The following is a 14,971-nucleotide window of genomic DNA, read 5'->3' on the forward strand; positions in this document are numbered from 1 at the left end:
TGCATCTGTTCATTCAGGTTATAGCTGTGCTGGCTGAGTGAATCAAGACGAGTGAGTGCTTGCCCCGTATTAGCCGGAGAAACCTCCGTAGGGCAAGGATTACAGCCAGCAACTCTAAGTAGGTGATGTGCCAACCAGGAGCCGGCGGCTGAATGCCCGTTGCACATGGCGCCCCAACCCTGTTTGGAGGCATCTGTGGTGACCAGAACACGTCGGGACACCTGCTGTAGGGGGACTCCTGTCCGCAGAAAACAGAGGTCTATCCAGGGGTTGAAAGTCTGGCGGCAATTTTGAACTGAATCATGTAGCCGAGTCGGATGGTCCTGGCCAGCCAGCGTGATGGGTTGGGAAGTGAGAGCCACGCGTCCAAGCTCCGAACGAGGGGCACTAAAGGGACGATAATTTTTGACGTACCTGGTGAGGCTTCGCAGCGGGGCAGAGCAGGTAGTGTGTTGAGAGAAGAATCGAAACACTTAACTTGCTCCGCGCACCCAGTTAGTAACTGAGGAGGAGGTCCCATGTAGGCATCCTCTAGACTCATCAGAACCGGGGGCAGCAGTCGTGGGTCCGGATTTGAGGGGTCCGCATCCGGGGTTTCGGGACTGTTGGAGTGTGGCACCAAATTCTCATTGGCCTTTTCTCAAGTTCCTTTTGTGTTCAGTATTAGAAAGTAATTCATACGAGTTTGGAATGACATGAGAATGAGTATGATCCTTATAAAATACCATAAGAATAAAGATGAGTCCTGAAGTGCCTGAGGTTTTGGCTCAGCACAGCTCCCGATTAATTCAGTTAACTCCAAGAAAATTCACATTGGCCACAAAACCTCCTTCGTATTCTTATAAGTCTTATATCTTTAAGTTCTTAAACTGAACACTTGTCTGTCACTTTCTTCATTGAGGAGGAGGAGGAGGAGTGGCGAAAATGCAAAAGAAGGACACAAACCCCTCCAAACCTGAAAGGGATTAGGAACTTCACAGGAACAGGGATAATGGAGCAATGTGGACTGAGGCAAAGAACGAAACTCTAATTTTGTGTGTGTAGAGGAAATGTGACTCCTTATGAAACCCAGCTGCATCATATGCTGCCTTTGAGTCATGTGGGAATGATCATATTTACGAGATGAGTACATATAAATGGAACCGCAATGTTGTAATTACCGGTGGATTGCAGAATTTGCTTTAATCCTCTGCTTTCCGAGTTGGTATCAATAAAAGTATTATGGCGGTAGCAAGTTGGTATTAATTATGAGTAACTACAATGTAGTTTGCACAAATTTTGTGTACTGTTTATGAAGAACAGCAGACAAAAAAGTAAATTTCACATCATTTCACATCATTATCACATCATATAAAACATACATTTTGTTGCATTCTCACTAAAAAGCTTTCTGTTATTGTCAGGAAGTGAAAAGAAAAGAAAATTGCCCAACACATCTATTCTGACCAAAATCATTTAAGCACACATCACATTGCAATTTCATGACAGGAAAAATGGAAAGTGCTTGTTAATAATGGTAATAATGTATGTGGGTGTTCTTCTGTTTACACATAATTATGCAGTGCCAAAACTGGCAGCTAATAATAAGGGTAATTAACAGATGCTAAGATGTATTGCAGACAGACAAACGTTAAAAAGACTATCAGTTGAATTACCACTTAAATCCAAAGATACTTTTTTTCCTGGGACCCTAACACATTGAATATACAGCATGCACAGTATGTCCTTATGACGTTTAAGTCCAAAATATCAAAACAAAGAATACATACAGTATTACTAATTTAGGTTAAAATCAACTGTTCTAAACATTATAAATCTTCACTCATCCACTATTGTATTATTTAAATAAGACCTTGAGATATCTTCAACATATTATTTTTAATATCTTGTTAATTGGGACACAATCCTGAATGAACGTATTGGGCTAGCTACAATAATATTCCAAACTGATATGAATAACTAACTAGGTGTTTGAAGAAAGAGCCAAAACATTGTCTGAAACAGAATGATCTGTGCATTTGTTAAATTGTTGGTGCAAACCATTAAAAGACAATTTAGCCTCTAGAAATCTAATCCAATTAAACATTTGGTACCTCTTACATTCAGACACACAAAGGTGTTAAAAAGTGCTGAGAGATGAAAAGCAATTGGACAATAAATGGGAATGTGGTGGAAAGCAGCAGTTCAAAATGATTATTTTCTAAGCATCAGGGAACTCTGTTCAGTGTAAAAAATACACTGTGACCAGCATTTTTTATTTGTTTGTTTCTGTTTGAGGTAGTCACGTGAAACTACCACGTAGACAGTAACCCGTTATGTCACCACTTAGCTTTCAGGTCACTGGAAAGTATGGCTGGTTTATGATAGGCTCCAGATTGCCCTGGCCTTGACCCAGCGGAGCACAGGCTCGGCACTTGAACCAATCGCAAATTTGGTGGAAATGGGCCACCAGAAATGTTCACAAGTCCCTGAGGTCCAAGTCAAGTCTCAAGTATTTCAATGCCAAGTCCAAGTCAAGTCTTTGGTTTTTTTTTTGTGGCAATAACAAGACCATGGTAACATCAGGCAAAACCAAGCATTGATCGTCACTATCATGGTAAAATTTAACATGATTTCTATAAAACAAACGTTGGCGTTTTTGTAAACAAAAACAGTATCCTTAACGCATTTAAAACTATAAATACAAAAGAAAAAAAACATGTATAACTGCCATAGTTGTAACAAAAATTTATGATATCCCCTCACTTATCTAATAGCCTATTATAAACTTAATAGAGCTATAGTAGTAATTTAATATTTATTATGAATATATTTCTGGCTAAAATACTACAGTCAATACAGATAGTGTTACTATAGTAAATTCATGATAAAGGTGGTGATGTGTGAAAAGTGAAATGTGCTAATTTATGTCTGTGCACAGGGAAGGATTACTGACCGGGCCAATGGGGCCAGTGTCCAGGGGCCCTTGACCACCCCTGGGCTTTAAGGCTGTGCTATCTAGTTTGGTGACCCACTCCACTTGAACAACAAACACAACCATAATTGGCCACAGGGTCATAATCCGTCCCTGTCTGTGCATGTCACAGTGTTTTCTCCACATCAATGCTGTTTTGTGGGGCACTTCATGTTTGCTCACCAAGAGGTTTGCATCAGAGAATTCTGTGCCGAATTCAAATCTTTCCGTGCCTCGCGCTGTGCTTCACAATGGTCCTCACAATGCTGTACTGTGAGCTGCTGTTCTGTGCTCGGGCTGCTTTGTCCATTGTTCGGCGCAGCGAATAGCGCTGTTTCATTCCACTTTTGATGTGTATGCTATTAGATATCGCTTAACAGAAAACGGCAGCGCATAAGAGAGAGAGAGAGAGAGAGAGAGAGTTGGCTAACTCTGTAGTCATAGGGAAAAACAGTAGCAAAATGACTTGTGTTTTTCACGAGTCTTTGATTTCGAGTCCAAGTCAAGTCTCAAGTCAATTGTCGAGTCTTTTTTTTTCTTTTTTGCAACATGTTACTTGTTACCTCATGTTACTTGTTACCTTGTGCAGTCATATACAGTGTGTTTTGAGTTCATGTGTCTTGTTTTCATTGGTTAATTGTTTGATTACTTTGTTATTAGTTCTAGTTTGTAATTGGTTTTAGGTTATTAGTCTTGTTTAGTGTTCTGTTTGATCATTCATTTATGTTCCCCCATGTCTGTGTATTTAAGCCCTCATGTTAGCCATTTTCTCTTGTCTAGTATTAATGTTTGTTTGGTAGCACTTTCGAAGTTCATGTCATGTTTAAACCATGCTAAGTCTAGTTTAGGTCAGGCCACGTTTATGTTTAGCCATGTTTTAGTCATGTTCATGTGTATGTCTAATTTAGTTCTCATTTAAAGTTTGAGTTTTGGATTTCACGTTTATTTAATAAAACTGCCCTTGGGTTCTACACATCGTCTTTACCATTGCCAGCTACAACGTTACAACTATAATGTACAATCAACACTTAAGTGTCAATTAAAAAATTTAAATTGAGCACAAATTATTCAGTGTTATTTAAATTTTGGTTTGGTGTTAAATTAGAAGCTCTTATCAACTCCAATTGAGTGTCCTTATTCTCCATACTGGCGTTAAAATTTTACACTCTAGGAGTTTGTCATTTAACACTGCAGTGTTCAAAAAGTCAACACTTTAGAAAGTGATAATTTAACACTTTTCTGTTGGTTTCCATATAAACACTGGGAAAGTGCTGATTTGAACTAAATATGTGTGCAAAGTATGCACCGGACACGGCAATGATAAGGCTGGGCCTGCCTCCTCCTGGGGCAGTCGCTTGCAGGTTCACTGTCTGGTCCTGAAGGGGGGCCGTAGGAACCTTGGGCACGTAGCCCAGTCGCGGTCTTAGGGTGAGGTGAACATCTGCCGGACCGGGCTCCAGGCAAGTGTCGCTGGCAGAGAGTGCTTGCAGGTCCCCAGTTAGACATATTCAATTGTTGTGGTGTCTGCTGGTTTGTTCTCTTGTTCTTGTTGTTCCTCTTTCCTTCACTAATTGATCACTAATGATCAATCATCATTCAGAGAGTGTACCTACTTGATCTCATTAACTGTTTAGCCAGTTCAACATTCAACACAACACAGAGCAATTTCAACTCTGTTTAGTATTAGTTAACAAACTTGTAGAGTGGACTCGTGGAGACACCAAGGAGTGTTAATTGAATGGTGGGGATTTTGCTGTGTATGCTGACAGACATACATAAAATAATCATTTTAAACTGTCAGTTGATAACAATCTGGTATCTCCATCATCTCAAGTGCGAGACCTTGGCATTATTTTTTATGCACTGCTGACATTTGATGGCCACATTAAAAGTATTTCTAAAACAGCTTTTTACCATCTCAGAATTATTGCTAGACTTAGGCCTTATCTCTCCCTTCCTGATGCCGAAAGGCTCATTCATGCCTTTATTACTTCAAGGCTAGACTATTGCAATGTGCTTTTTCTGGTCTATCCACAAAATCTATTAAAAAGCTACAACATATTCAGAATTTAGCTGCCCATGTACTTACCTATACAACATCATGTCAATACATCACCCTGGTGCGCTCTCAATTATATTGGCTTCCCATTGGTGCACGTATTGATTTTAAAACTCAGATTTTAATATAAAATAAATTAATGTGACAGCTCCAGTTTATCTTTGAAAACTTGTCACACCTTCTACACCTTCTCTTATTGATTAGAAGATAGTTCTCTATTAATATCTCTTATATCTTTTGTTATTTTTTTAACATGTATATATTTTATGCTCTGTTGTTGTGTTTTTTACTCTATGATGTAGAGCTTTGGGGATGAGAAAAAGCACATTAAAAAAATTTATTATTATTATTATGGGAGAGAAAATTATTTATTTTAATGGTACGAGTGATTGCACCGAAAGCACACAGGAGAACAGCTGAAAATGCAGCTTTGCTTGTGGATAATCGCTTTATTCTCTGCTACGTGCCTCAAACAAAACTCTGAAAATATTAAAATTATTTGATGTCACTAATCTGGCAAACTTGGGCAAAGTCTGTGATTAGTTCATCCTCAAATGTGCTCATTCTATCAATGTGGAATCATGTGAACACAACTTGGCTACCAGTCGGACTAATAAAATGTCCTGTTCCATTTAACCAGCCAATCAGATTTCCACTGAGTTGATCGAGAAAGTGTTTTCCAGTTTTGTGTGCTATAAGCATCAGACTGCTTATGCATTTAATAGTGAATGAGACCCATTTTGTTGATGCAAATAAATAAAGGACATACGTACAGTATATATACACACGTGTCACAAATCTATCATAGACTGACCTTCATCTTGTGTGTCTTGGATTCCCCTGTCCTGTTGTCAGATGGCATGTTGGGATTTGGGGTTCTCTGGTATCCTTGCCTGCAATCTTAATGTTGCCCCAGGCAGCACCCTTCAGCCTAGACTGACACACGCCTACAGTACAGCCTGAGTGAAACACTACACAGTACCACCCAACATCTCTAGCTCCCTTTGCTATTAATTATCCAGGGCTGATGACAGCGTGCCACCAGCCAGCAGACAGCTCGCTGGACAAACATGATCGATACAGCCGTTGAGAGTGACAAATCCACAAGGACAGAATGTAACTGTATTTTAAATGCGACCTCACTTATTTACTATAAAGAGCAGCAGATTCTTGTAAAATTTTGGAGAACCACTATTGTGATTGCTCATATTTAGGGTTAGGAATTTTAACAAACCCCTTATTTTAAGTTGTAAACTTAAAAACCCCTAACTCTAAGTTGGAAACTCCAGTGTTTTGACCTACACACTGGAGTTTACACTGCATTAGAGAACACTGCAAATCTATTGATTTAAATGGTGCATTGCAAGTAAATAGAGGAAAATCGCAATGGTTTGCAAAAAGACACTCTGTCATATGGCCAAATATTGAGAACCTTTCAACTTTTGCTGGGAATTCCATAGAGATACGTCTTGTAGGTCCAGTTCTGCTTTCAGAAATTAAATTCACTCTATCCTCACTTGATTTCAAACTGACATTACTCTTTCCACATGTCAAAATGAATCTTACACATTAATATCAATCAAGCACTCCATCAGAGCTTTATCTAGTATGTAGGCACCCTTAAACTTTGGCTAGTAAATTGTCCCACAATGTTTGTGCTACGGACATAAATTATACCTCAAATCACATGGCTCATTGAGTAGAGGTGTGATATTAATTTTCTTAGTAATCAGAATTATCATTTTCCCATGGTAGACAATGGGCACAAAATCCCTTAGACTTCTATTGAAGGAGGAACCTGAGCCATATCTAGGGACGAGAATATCAGAGAGACTACCAAGCAAACCCCGAAAACAACTGAGCATCATGGCGGCAAGTTTTGCACAGGCACGTACCATTCACATTTACATTTCATAAGAAAATGTAAAAATTTAGTTAAAATTTTGCAAATCTAATTTGCAAGGCATCAGAGAAATTATCCTAGCTCACAGACCTGTTAGACAGCTGGGGGTGATAACTTTTCACATCAGTAGGTTTCGTTTTAAAACACTAAAGCAATCTGTACTTTGTAAGCACTATAGAGGCAGTAGCACATGGAGAGGAGGCCATTAAAATGCACAGGAATCAGGCTGATCAGTTTGGATGTCATTGACAAATAGCTTTCTGCATGCCTATTTTATTCTTTTGTGCTAAAGCAGCCGTGCACAGATCCATTACAAAGACAGCTAAATATGTATATACATAGCCTTCATCCCTTCATCATTTTGGGGTAACAAGCTCTGATTCACACAGAGAAGAAAAAAAAGATTGTATTAGCTGCCTTTTCAGTCTAGATAGAAAAAAGTATTTTATGGTTCAAAGAGACATTCAAATGTCCTCTACTGGTCAACATCATCCTGTAGAAACACGATTAATAACCATATTCATTTGCTGTCTCTCTTTCAGTCCCTAGTTTCACTTTGGGGCTTCTTTAAACAGCCTGGTTCAGACAGGATAAACAAGCTCCCAGTAGACATACAGTGCAATCAAACTGCATCAAGAAACAGGAGGACCAAACGCATCATTTCCTGGTTACTGATGAGACCACACTTGTGTGTACTTACCCTCAAATATTCCCTTATTCTAAAGATCATTTAAATTGGGCTGATACACAAGGAGCAGAAGTCCTCAAGCTAAATGGGCAATGTTATCACCATAATTTTCATAATATCACATGTTTTCCCAAGGCCACTTCCAAAAGGAACTTCACAAATAATTTCTTTGTTGATAGACTAGACAAATGTATCGCAGTCCCGCTAACTTTTTACATTTATATTTATGCATTTGGCAGACGCTTTTATCCAAAGCGACTTACAGTGCACTTATTACAGGGACAATCCCCCTCGAGCAACCTGGAGTTAAGTGCCTTGCTCAAGGACACAATGGTGGTGGCTGTGGGGATCGAACCAGCAACCTTCTGATTAACAGTTATGTGCTTTAGCCCACAACGCCGCCACTACACCATTGGTGCATTTTTCTTATGCTATAGGAAAAATTCACACATTTACTATATTTGTTCTATTCTCTTGATTTACAGGACAGGATTACTATAGTTTTGAATCTTCAATTTAGCTTTTTTTCGATTTTATTTAAAATTTTGTCCTTTAAATTTTGTTTAGTTTTCAATTGTTTCACACAGCGACTCTTAGTTTTAGTTTAGCTTTCTCAATGTTTTCTAGTTTAAGTTTATTTTTAGTTTTTAATACATTTAGTATCTAATTCAACTTTATTTTAAGTATTGATATTTTCCTAAGTATTAACTGATATCTTTCAAATATGTTTAACAGTGTATTTCTCCTTGCCATTTTCATGATCAATGAGGATTAATTGTAAATGTTTTACATTTTGCAAAAACCAAACAATTCGTTTTTATTAATCTAACATTTAAGTTAAAATGTTTTCATTTAGTTTAAGTTTTTGTTAACAATAATAACAGCTGACTGTTACAATCATCACATGAAGAGCTGCGATGTCTCGAAGAGCCAAGTAAGAGAGCATGATCAGATGACGAAGAGAGTGAATGGTTCAATCGATAAACACTGGAGAAGGCCTGCAAAACTGTTTGCACAGAGGCCAGATGGAAAGAACTGCTGAAACCTCATACGGGCTGAAATCATGTTCTGAGCCACCAGGGACACATCGCTTGTATCTGCAAGGGTGGGAGTGGCGGGGGCTTCGACTTTCCTGGCATTTCTCGCCCATTACTGACTCAAAGGAACCTGTCTGCCAAGACATTAGATGCTCCAATACATCTCAGCAATATGTGTGTGGAGATGTGTTCCGCATTTAATTCAGGTATTACTCAATTGCTTTTCATCAGTACATGAATGAGTCTTTTAACTTCGTGAACAAAAGAAAAACAACTGTCACGGTCCTGTCACTCTGTCAGTCTGGGTCTTGTGTTTCGTTGTCTGTCTTTGAGCGCAGGGTTTCTGTTGTATTTCCTGCCGTGCGCTCTTCGGTCTGTCTTGTTTCATGTCTGGATCCTGACTTCCTGTCTGGTTCGTTTCATTCTGTGTCGGGATCCAGACACTCATGCCACACGTTTGTCTTATATTGACGTGGGTGCATCATGCTTATGTCATCTTGGCAGCATGCACTTGCATTAGTAGTTTATGTCTACCTCTCTCGAACATGGCTGCACCTCGAGTCGCGCTTGTTGTCTTGTTTTTTACCTGTTGTGTGCATCGCTCAGGTATCGTTTAGTGTGAGAATTAGGCATGAGCGTATATTTACTTATTGGCTTGATGATGTGCACTCATGCCATTTGGGTGTTTTGTTATCTTGTAAGAGTGTGTGACTTTTTTTGCTTCCGTATCGCTGCATGTCTCTCTGTTTTACATCATACCCTGCATCCTTGATTGCCTATTATTAGTTTATTAGTCACACCTGCCCTGTCTTGTTACCTTTTGATTTCTCTCCCTATTTTAGTCTCCTCATGTGTTCTGTCCAGTGCCAGTTCTTCTTGTGTGCTTTTGTGTATTCCAGTCAGTCTTGTTTGTTGGTCTTGTTCCACTCGGTCCTGTGTGTTTGCCCCATTTTCCAGTCCAGCCTGTTTCCATTACCATCTGCCCCAACCTGGATACCTTTTTCCCCTATGGGTAGTTTGTTTGTTTTCCCACTTGGAGTTTTGGTTGAGTTTTTCCCTTTATTTTTGTATTTAATAAATTCTTGTTTTTTGAACTCTGCGGTTGGGTCCTGACTCTGCATTCCTGACGGTGAGGAATATTTTAATGAAATGACACTCTCCTCTTTTGTTAAGAGAGAATGCTTGATCAAGCACTTGATCAAGTGTTATTTCATTGTTTCATGCTTTGTTACAACATTAATAGCTCTCTCTTTGCAGCAGCAAAAGGCAGAAATCAACTTACTGTAGGTCAAGACGTATGATAAATAGGGATGTCCTAAAATATTATATTGATGACTGATCGGCACGTTATTTTATCTACGTATATATTTTTGAAGCATTGATATTTTAACATCAGCCAGCATTTAAATTAGAACACTAATTTGTGTGCTTTCAGTTTACTGCCAGTTGCATTGTTCAATGTAGTCTGACATAATAGCTTTAGGAGACCACAGGGGGGCGACATAACATTTACCAAAGCTGGTGTGGTGTATTTTTATCAAGTTAAGTATACATTAATCAAGTATAATAAATGCCATTTTATTCTACAATTATTTCTGATGGTCAAGCAGGTTTTTTTACTATGTGTGTGTGTTTTTAGAGGCCTTTGCAGGAACAGCAATAGCCTCACATATGTGCTCACATGACGGCTGAGAAAATATATAGTGAGGCTCTTCCACGGGTGTCTCCTGTCCACTTCTTAAAATAATTAGACCGGATTCAAAGAATAGGATGATGGATAATGGTGACACGTTTTGAATGTATTAGCCCCACCTGGTTAGAGGACATGTATTTAAGTGAACAAAACCCAGAGATGCTTTAGTTGTTCTGCAGGCAACTCGGCTTTATTGTCTGATAATAGAGTGATTTTTCACAAATTGGGCAGAAACCACTACACTGGGCGTGGCATGGACTAGGAACAGATCACACACATTACAAGCTGATGGCAGTCCAAATTTATGAAGGTTTTCGTACCTCTTCAAGAATTAACAATGTGATGTTGATGAGTTTGCAACACTGTAAACTGAACGATTAGAAATGGTATTTATTATTACATTTATTATGCAATTTTCCTGTGTGTAGCATTGAACACGTGTTTCATTCAAGCTGTCAAACCACAAAAAGACGTACATGTAACTTAAAATACGACGTGTAGGCTCTATGAAAAATACTTATGCACAATATATCATCCAGTAATGATTAGAGTAAATAATCATTTGATAATGATTTGGGTCGAATTTATGGAAAACTGTGCGAACTGAGCGCTGCAGAATATTTAACAGCCTCTGGAGATGGCAAGCCTGCGGTGTGTGCATATGTACCTTCATGGAAAATTATTGTTTTGAATTTTAGAGCATGCCGTGTCATCTTCCAGACATGTCTGCTTCATGACCAACTTTAATTAACTGTGCCGCTCACACTTTAACTAAGTTATGTTGAGAAATTTGTTTGAAACGACAAAGACTACTGTGCAACGAGCAGCCCTATTTATAAAAAAATCATATCAATAATCATCAGGAAAATCTTCTGATTATCTATGCGTGAAAACAGTATCATCCTAAGCCTAATTATAAAACTCTTATTTGTACCAAAGCTTAAAGTTTTTCCTTTTAAGTCACCAGCCACGGTGATATTCAATTAAAAGTGAAAAGCAGAAGATAAGAAAACAGTACAGCTTGCCTCCTACAACAGATATCGTTTGGCAGGGAAGGATCTCACAGAGAAAAATTGTATTGCTCAGATGTTGCTCTTTCGTAGCTCAGCAAATGTATAGACTTCTGCTTTAAGCATCAATGATATATATATATATTCAGCATAGATATAAATAGAGAACTATAAATTGTTCATACTGAAAAATATGATTATTAAATGCAGATTTTGGTATCTTGGTACAAATTCCAGTTCTTCTAAAACTACCAAAAAAGTAGGAGACACATTTGAGATTAACAGGGTCTTTTTCTTCTAATAAAAATTTGAGAAGCAGGGGACTTAAGAGAAAGTCGCCTTTTAATCTTACTGTTATCTAAGAGAAATACATTAAAGCGATCTCATTTCTATGGACTGTGCTCTTTACACTGTGTATACACCCCAAAAGAGCTACTTGACAAAACTAGAACACTCACATTACAATCAAAATAGTTGTCTACATTTCAAATCACACTTTTGTATTGTAGAAAATGTTGTTGACAATAACGTGAGCATTTTAGTTTTGTTGCGCTGTTGTCTCTCAGTGTAGATGGGGTGTTGGAGTGATTCACAGCCAGTCTCAGTGCCTCGGGACAGTCGGGCACAGGGCTCTCCATCTTATTTATACTGAACGATTCAAGGTTGAGTAAATACATCAATCTACACCTGCCATTACTCTGCCTGATTGTCACACCTGAGACGGCTCTAGAACGAACGGCAAAAACCGACGAAGTCATCCTGGAGGCGCACGCAATGAGGCAAAGCAGCAAGATAAACACTTTATTATTTGCAACTTTAATTCACGGCTCTGATCTGCAGTGGAAAACAAGTGGTGCGAGAGGACATATATCTGCTAACTCTATGAGACAAGAGAGCTCAGCTGTGCTCAACTAATCACAGTTGGAGATGGCTCTCAGGCCGGGAGGGACATTTATGCCCTGGTTGGTTGAAGTCCAAGATTCTTGATACAACAGAGACATTATTAGATGATCAAACGTCTGTTGGTTGACACTGATTAAGGCGAAAGGCAAGCATAGAACAGAGCTTATCCTCCAAAGCCAGTGATTTTTGCGCATAGCATCGAAAGTAAAGTATAAATGAATTATAAGAACACACGTACATTACTTATGGAGTGAAAGGAGAGTCCAACTGGAGCTATTTTCAGTTGCGAGTTGAATTTACTTATTCATCAGAGTGAGAGACTGATAAAAAGATGGCTGAAGGTGAAAAAGTATCCACTATAAAAATTTGCGGTTAATCTCATTTACATTAGAAAATATGAATTTGTGGTAAATTCGTGATATCCTTTGTCAGAAGTCTGACGCAGGGGTTCGCCGGAACTCAACAGTTGTAAGGGGAATCAAACTGACTCAAGACTCCTATTAAAGCATATTTCAAACAGGACCTGTGGGCTACATGTACCCCTGACATCTATATATGCAACCATATATTTTGCAGACATCTAGACCAAATAGCACAAACAATTTCCCATTTGATATTTTTATGTTAAAATTACAAGTAATGGAATCGGGTGAAAAAGGTGCGAATCAATGTAAGAAACTGATTTTGAAACTTTTTTTGTAATTCCTCCATGAAGTATGAATCATACTTTATCCTCCTCTTCTCAAAGTAGGCCAGGTAAGCATCAGTGAGTCATGGAAGTTCAAAGACATAATTCAGCGGCCAACTCGTGGGACAAAAATATGAATCGCAACTCAACATCAATAACAACCTACAATATATCTGTTGCTGATCACTGAAATTTTGCAGGGTTTGAAAGGCAGACTGCTCCTCGCCTTTCAGTTTATTCCATAGCAGCGACATGCAAAAATGAATTGCTGTTCGCTGTTGTAGCTCCTACATATATTCAGCGTTAATGTTCCATGCAAGGTGAGTAACAGCTAATGACAACCACAGTCAGCAATGAAAAATACCCTGCAGAAGGAGCACATACACATACACAAACACCTTGGCACACTATTGTCTGCCTTACACATAATGCAATTGATCAGTCTAAGCACCCGAACAAAAGGATTTGGGGCTGGGCCCCTTGATTGAGAGAGAGACCCATGGGGTGCTCAGCTGCATTTTGTAAAGTCAGGAGAAAGATAAAACATTCTGAATGCAGCGAAAGCCAGATATATTGAACTCCTCCTGAGCATGACTCCCAAAGCTGCCTTTTCAACTTCAGCACTAAAGGTGTTTGCAGCATTTGAATCTGGATCAGTGGAGAATGATTACCTGCCCATGAACAGGACCACATGAACTGGTATCGCTCAGGTCTAATTCCTTTGTGAGATCACACAAAGTGGGTACATTCATTTAGAGCCCTCCTTTATTTATAATTCATGCGTTCGGGAACAACAGACCTCAAAGCTGCCACTGTGACTCCCTCTTGGCACTCCTTACTTCTCTCCTCTCCTCTCCTCTCAAATCAAAGTTTCCATAATATCAGCTCCAGGACTCTATCAGGCAAGCTACTGACATAAGATCCTCCTCAGTTTCTCTTACTGTACATATATCAGCAGAAACTCCACGGCTTTCTCACTGTCTGTGCATTTCACAACAGATTACACACAAAACAGCACTACATCACAAATCAGATGCACTTTAATAAGATCAACCATCCTGTGCTAAGATACAGTCAGGAATGTAACATGCAATCTTACCTATGCCGATGCTTCCTGCTGAGAGCCTGCAAAAGCGAGAGAGAGAGAGAGTGTGAATGTGCGTGTTTGAGACAGAGAGAGAATGAGAGTATAGCCGATTGAGAGGAGAGAAGATAGCAACTGCCGATGTGACAAGATGCAGCTCATTGCGCTCTTTCGCAAAGGGTGCTTTAGCTTGTGGAGGTGGTCTCCCTTACTCCTGTGACATCTGCTTCTCTCTTTAAACTCATTGGCTAAGAGGGATGATTTCTATTAAGCCAGCCCTGCTCCCTTCAAGTAACCCACTCCCCTTCCAAACAATCTCTCTACCTCTTTCTCTCTCTCTCTCTCTCTCTCTCTCTCTCTCTCTCTCTCTCTCTCTCTCTCTCTCTCTCTCTCTCTCCCTCAAACACACACGTCTTGTCCTTTATGTTCTTTTTCTAATTTTCATCTCAATCCCAGTTCCTCACTGTCGTCAGACATAGCTGTGGCACACACTCATTGAAATGCAACATATTGTTTCATTTCTTTCCTTTTCTCCACTTGCAAGCATCCAAAGCATCCAATTGCATCCTTTCACAATGCCTCTAGATGCTTTCAATAGTGACTTCTGAACGCAGATTTGTTCGCTTTCTTTCTGATCATATAGGAATCATCAGTGCCATTTCAAATATTGGAAATGGCAGAACATGAATTGGAATTTAAATGATAGTTCTAAAATGCCCAAAGATATGTAAAACATTTCTCTATTTTTACTGCATGGGAGAGGTTTGAACCAGGAGCAGACTGGCCATAGGGAAAACCGGGACTTTTCCCTATGGACTGGTCGCAAAACAACTTTTGGCCCGGTTTTCTCTTCCAAGTGTGCCCCTGTTTTGAAGTAAAATCTTTAAAGTGCCTTTTTGAAGTTCTGCCCAGTATTTGTGGCTGCTAAAGTGTGAATCAATTCGTATGATTCA

General features: G+C 39.2%; 1 protein-coding gene across 2 annotated transcripts in view; it reads right to left on the bottom strand.

Moving 5' to 3' along the window:
• Window positions 1-14,154, bottom strand: part of thsd7ba (thrombospondin, type I, domain containing 7Ba) — a 281,967-nt gene extending 267,813 nt beyond the window's left edge. For both annotated transcript variants that reach the window (XM_052142989.1, XM_052142987.1), the window contains exon 1: window positions 14,034-14,154. The gene's annotated coding sequence lies outside the window, so the exon portion shown is untranslated. The remainder of the gene's footprint in view (window positions 1-14,033) is intronic.
• Window positions 14,155-14,971: the final 817 nt, after the last annotated feature.

The sequence above is a fragment of the Xyrauchen texanus genome, chromosome 14, assembly GCF_025860055.1.
Source record: "Xyrauchen texanus isolate HMW12.3.18 chromosome 14, RBS_HiC_50CHRs, whole genome shotgun sequence".
Classification (NCBI taxonomy): Eukaryota; Metazoa; Chordata; class Actinopteri; order Cypriniformes; family Catostomidae; genus Xyrauchen; species Xyrauchen texanus.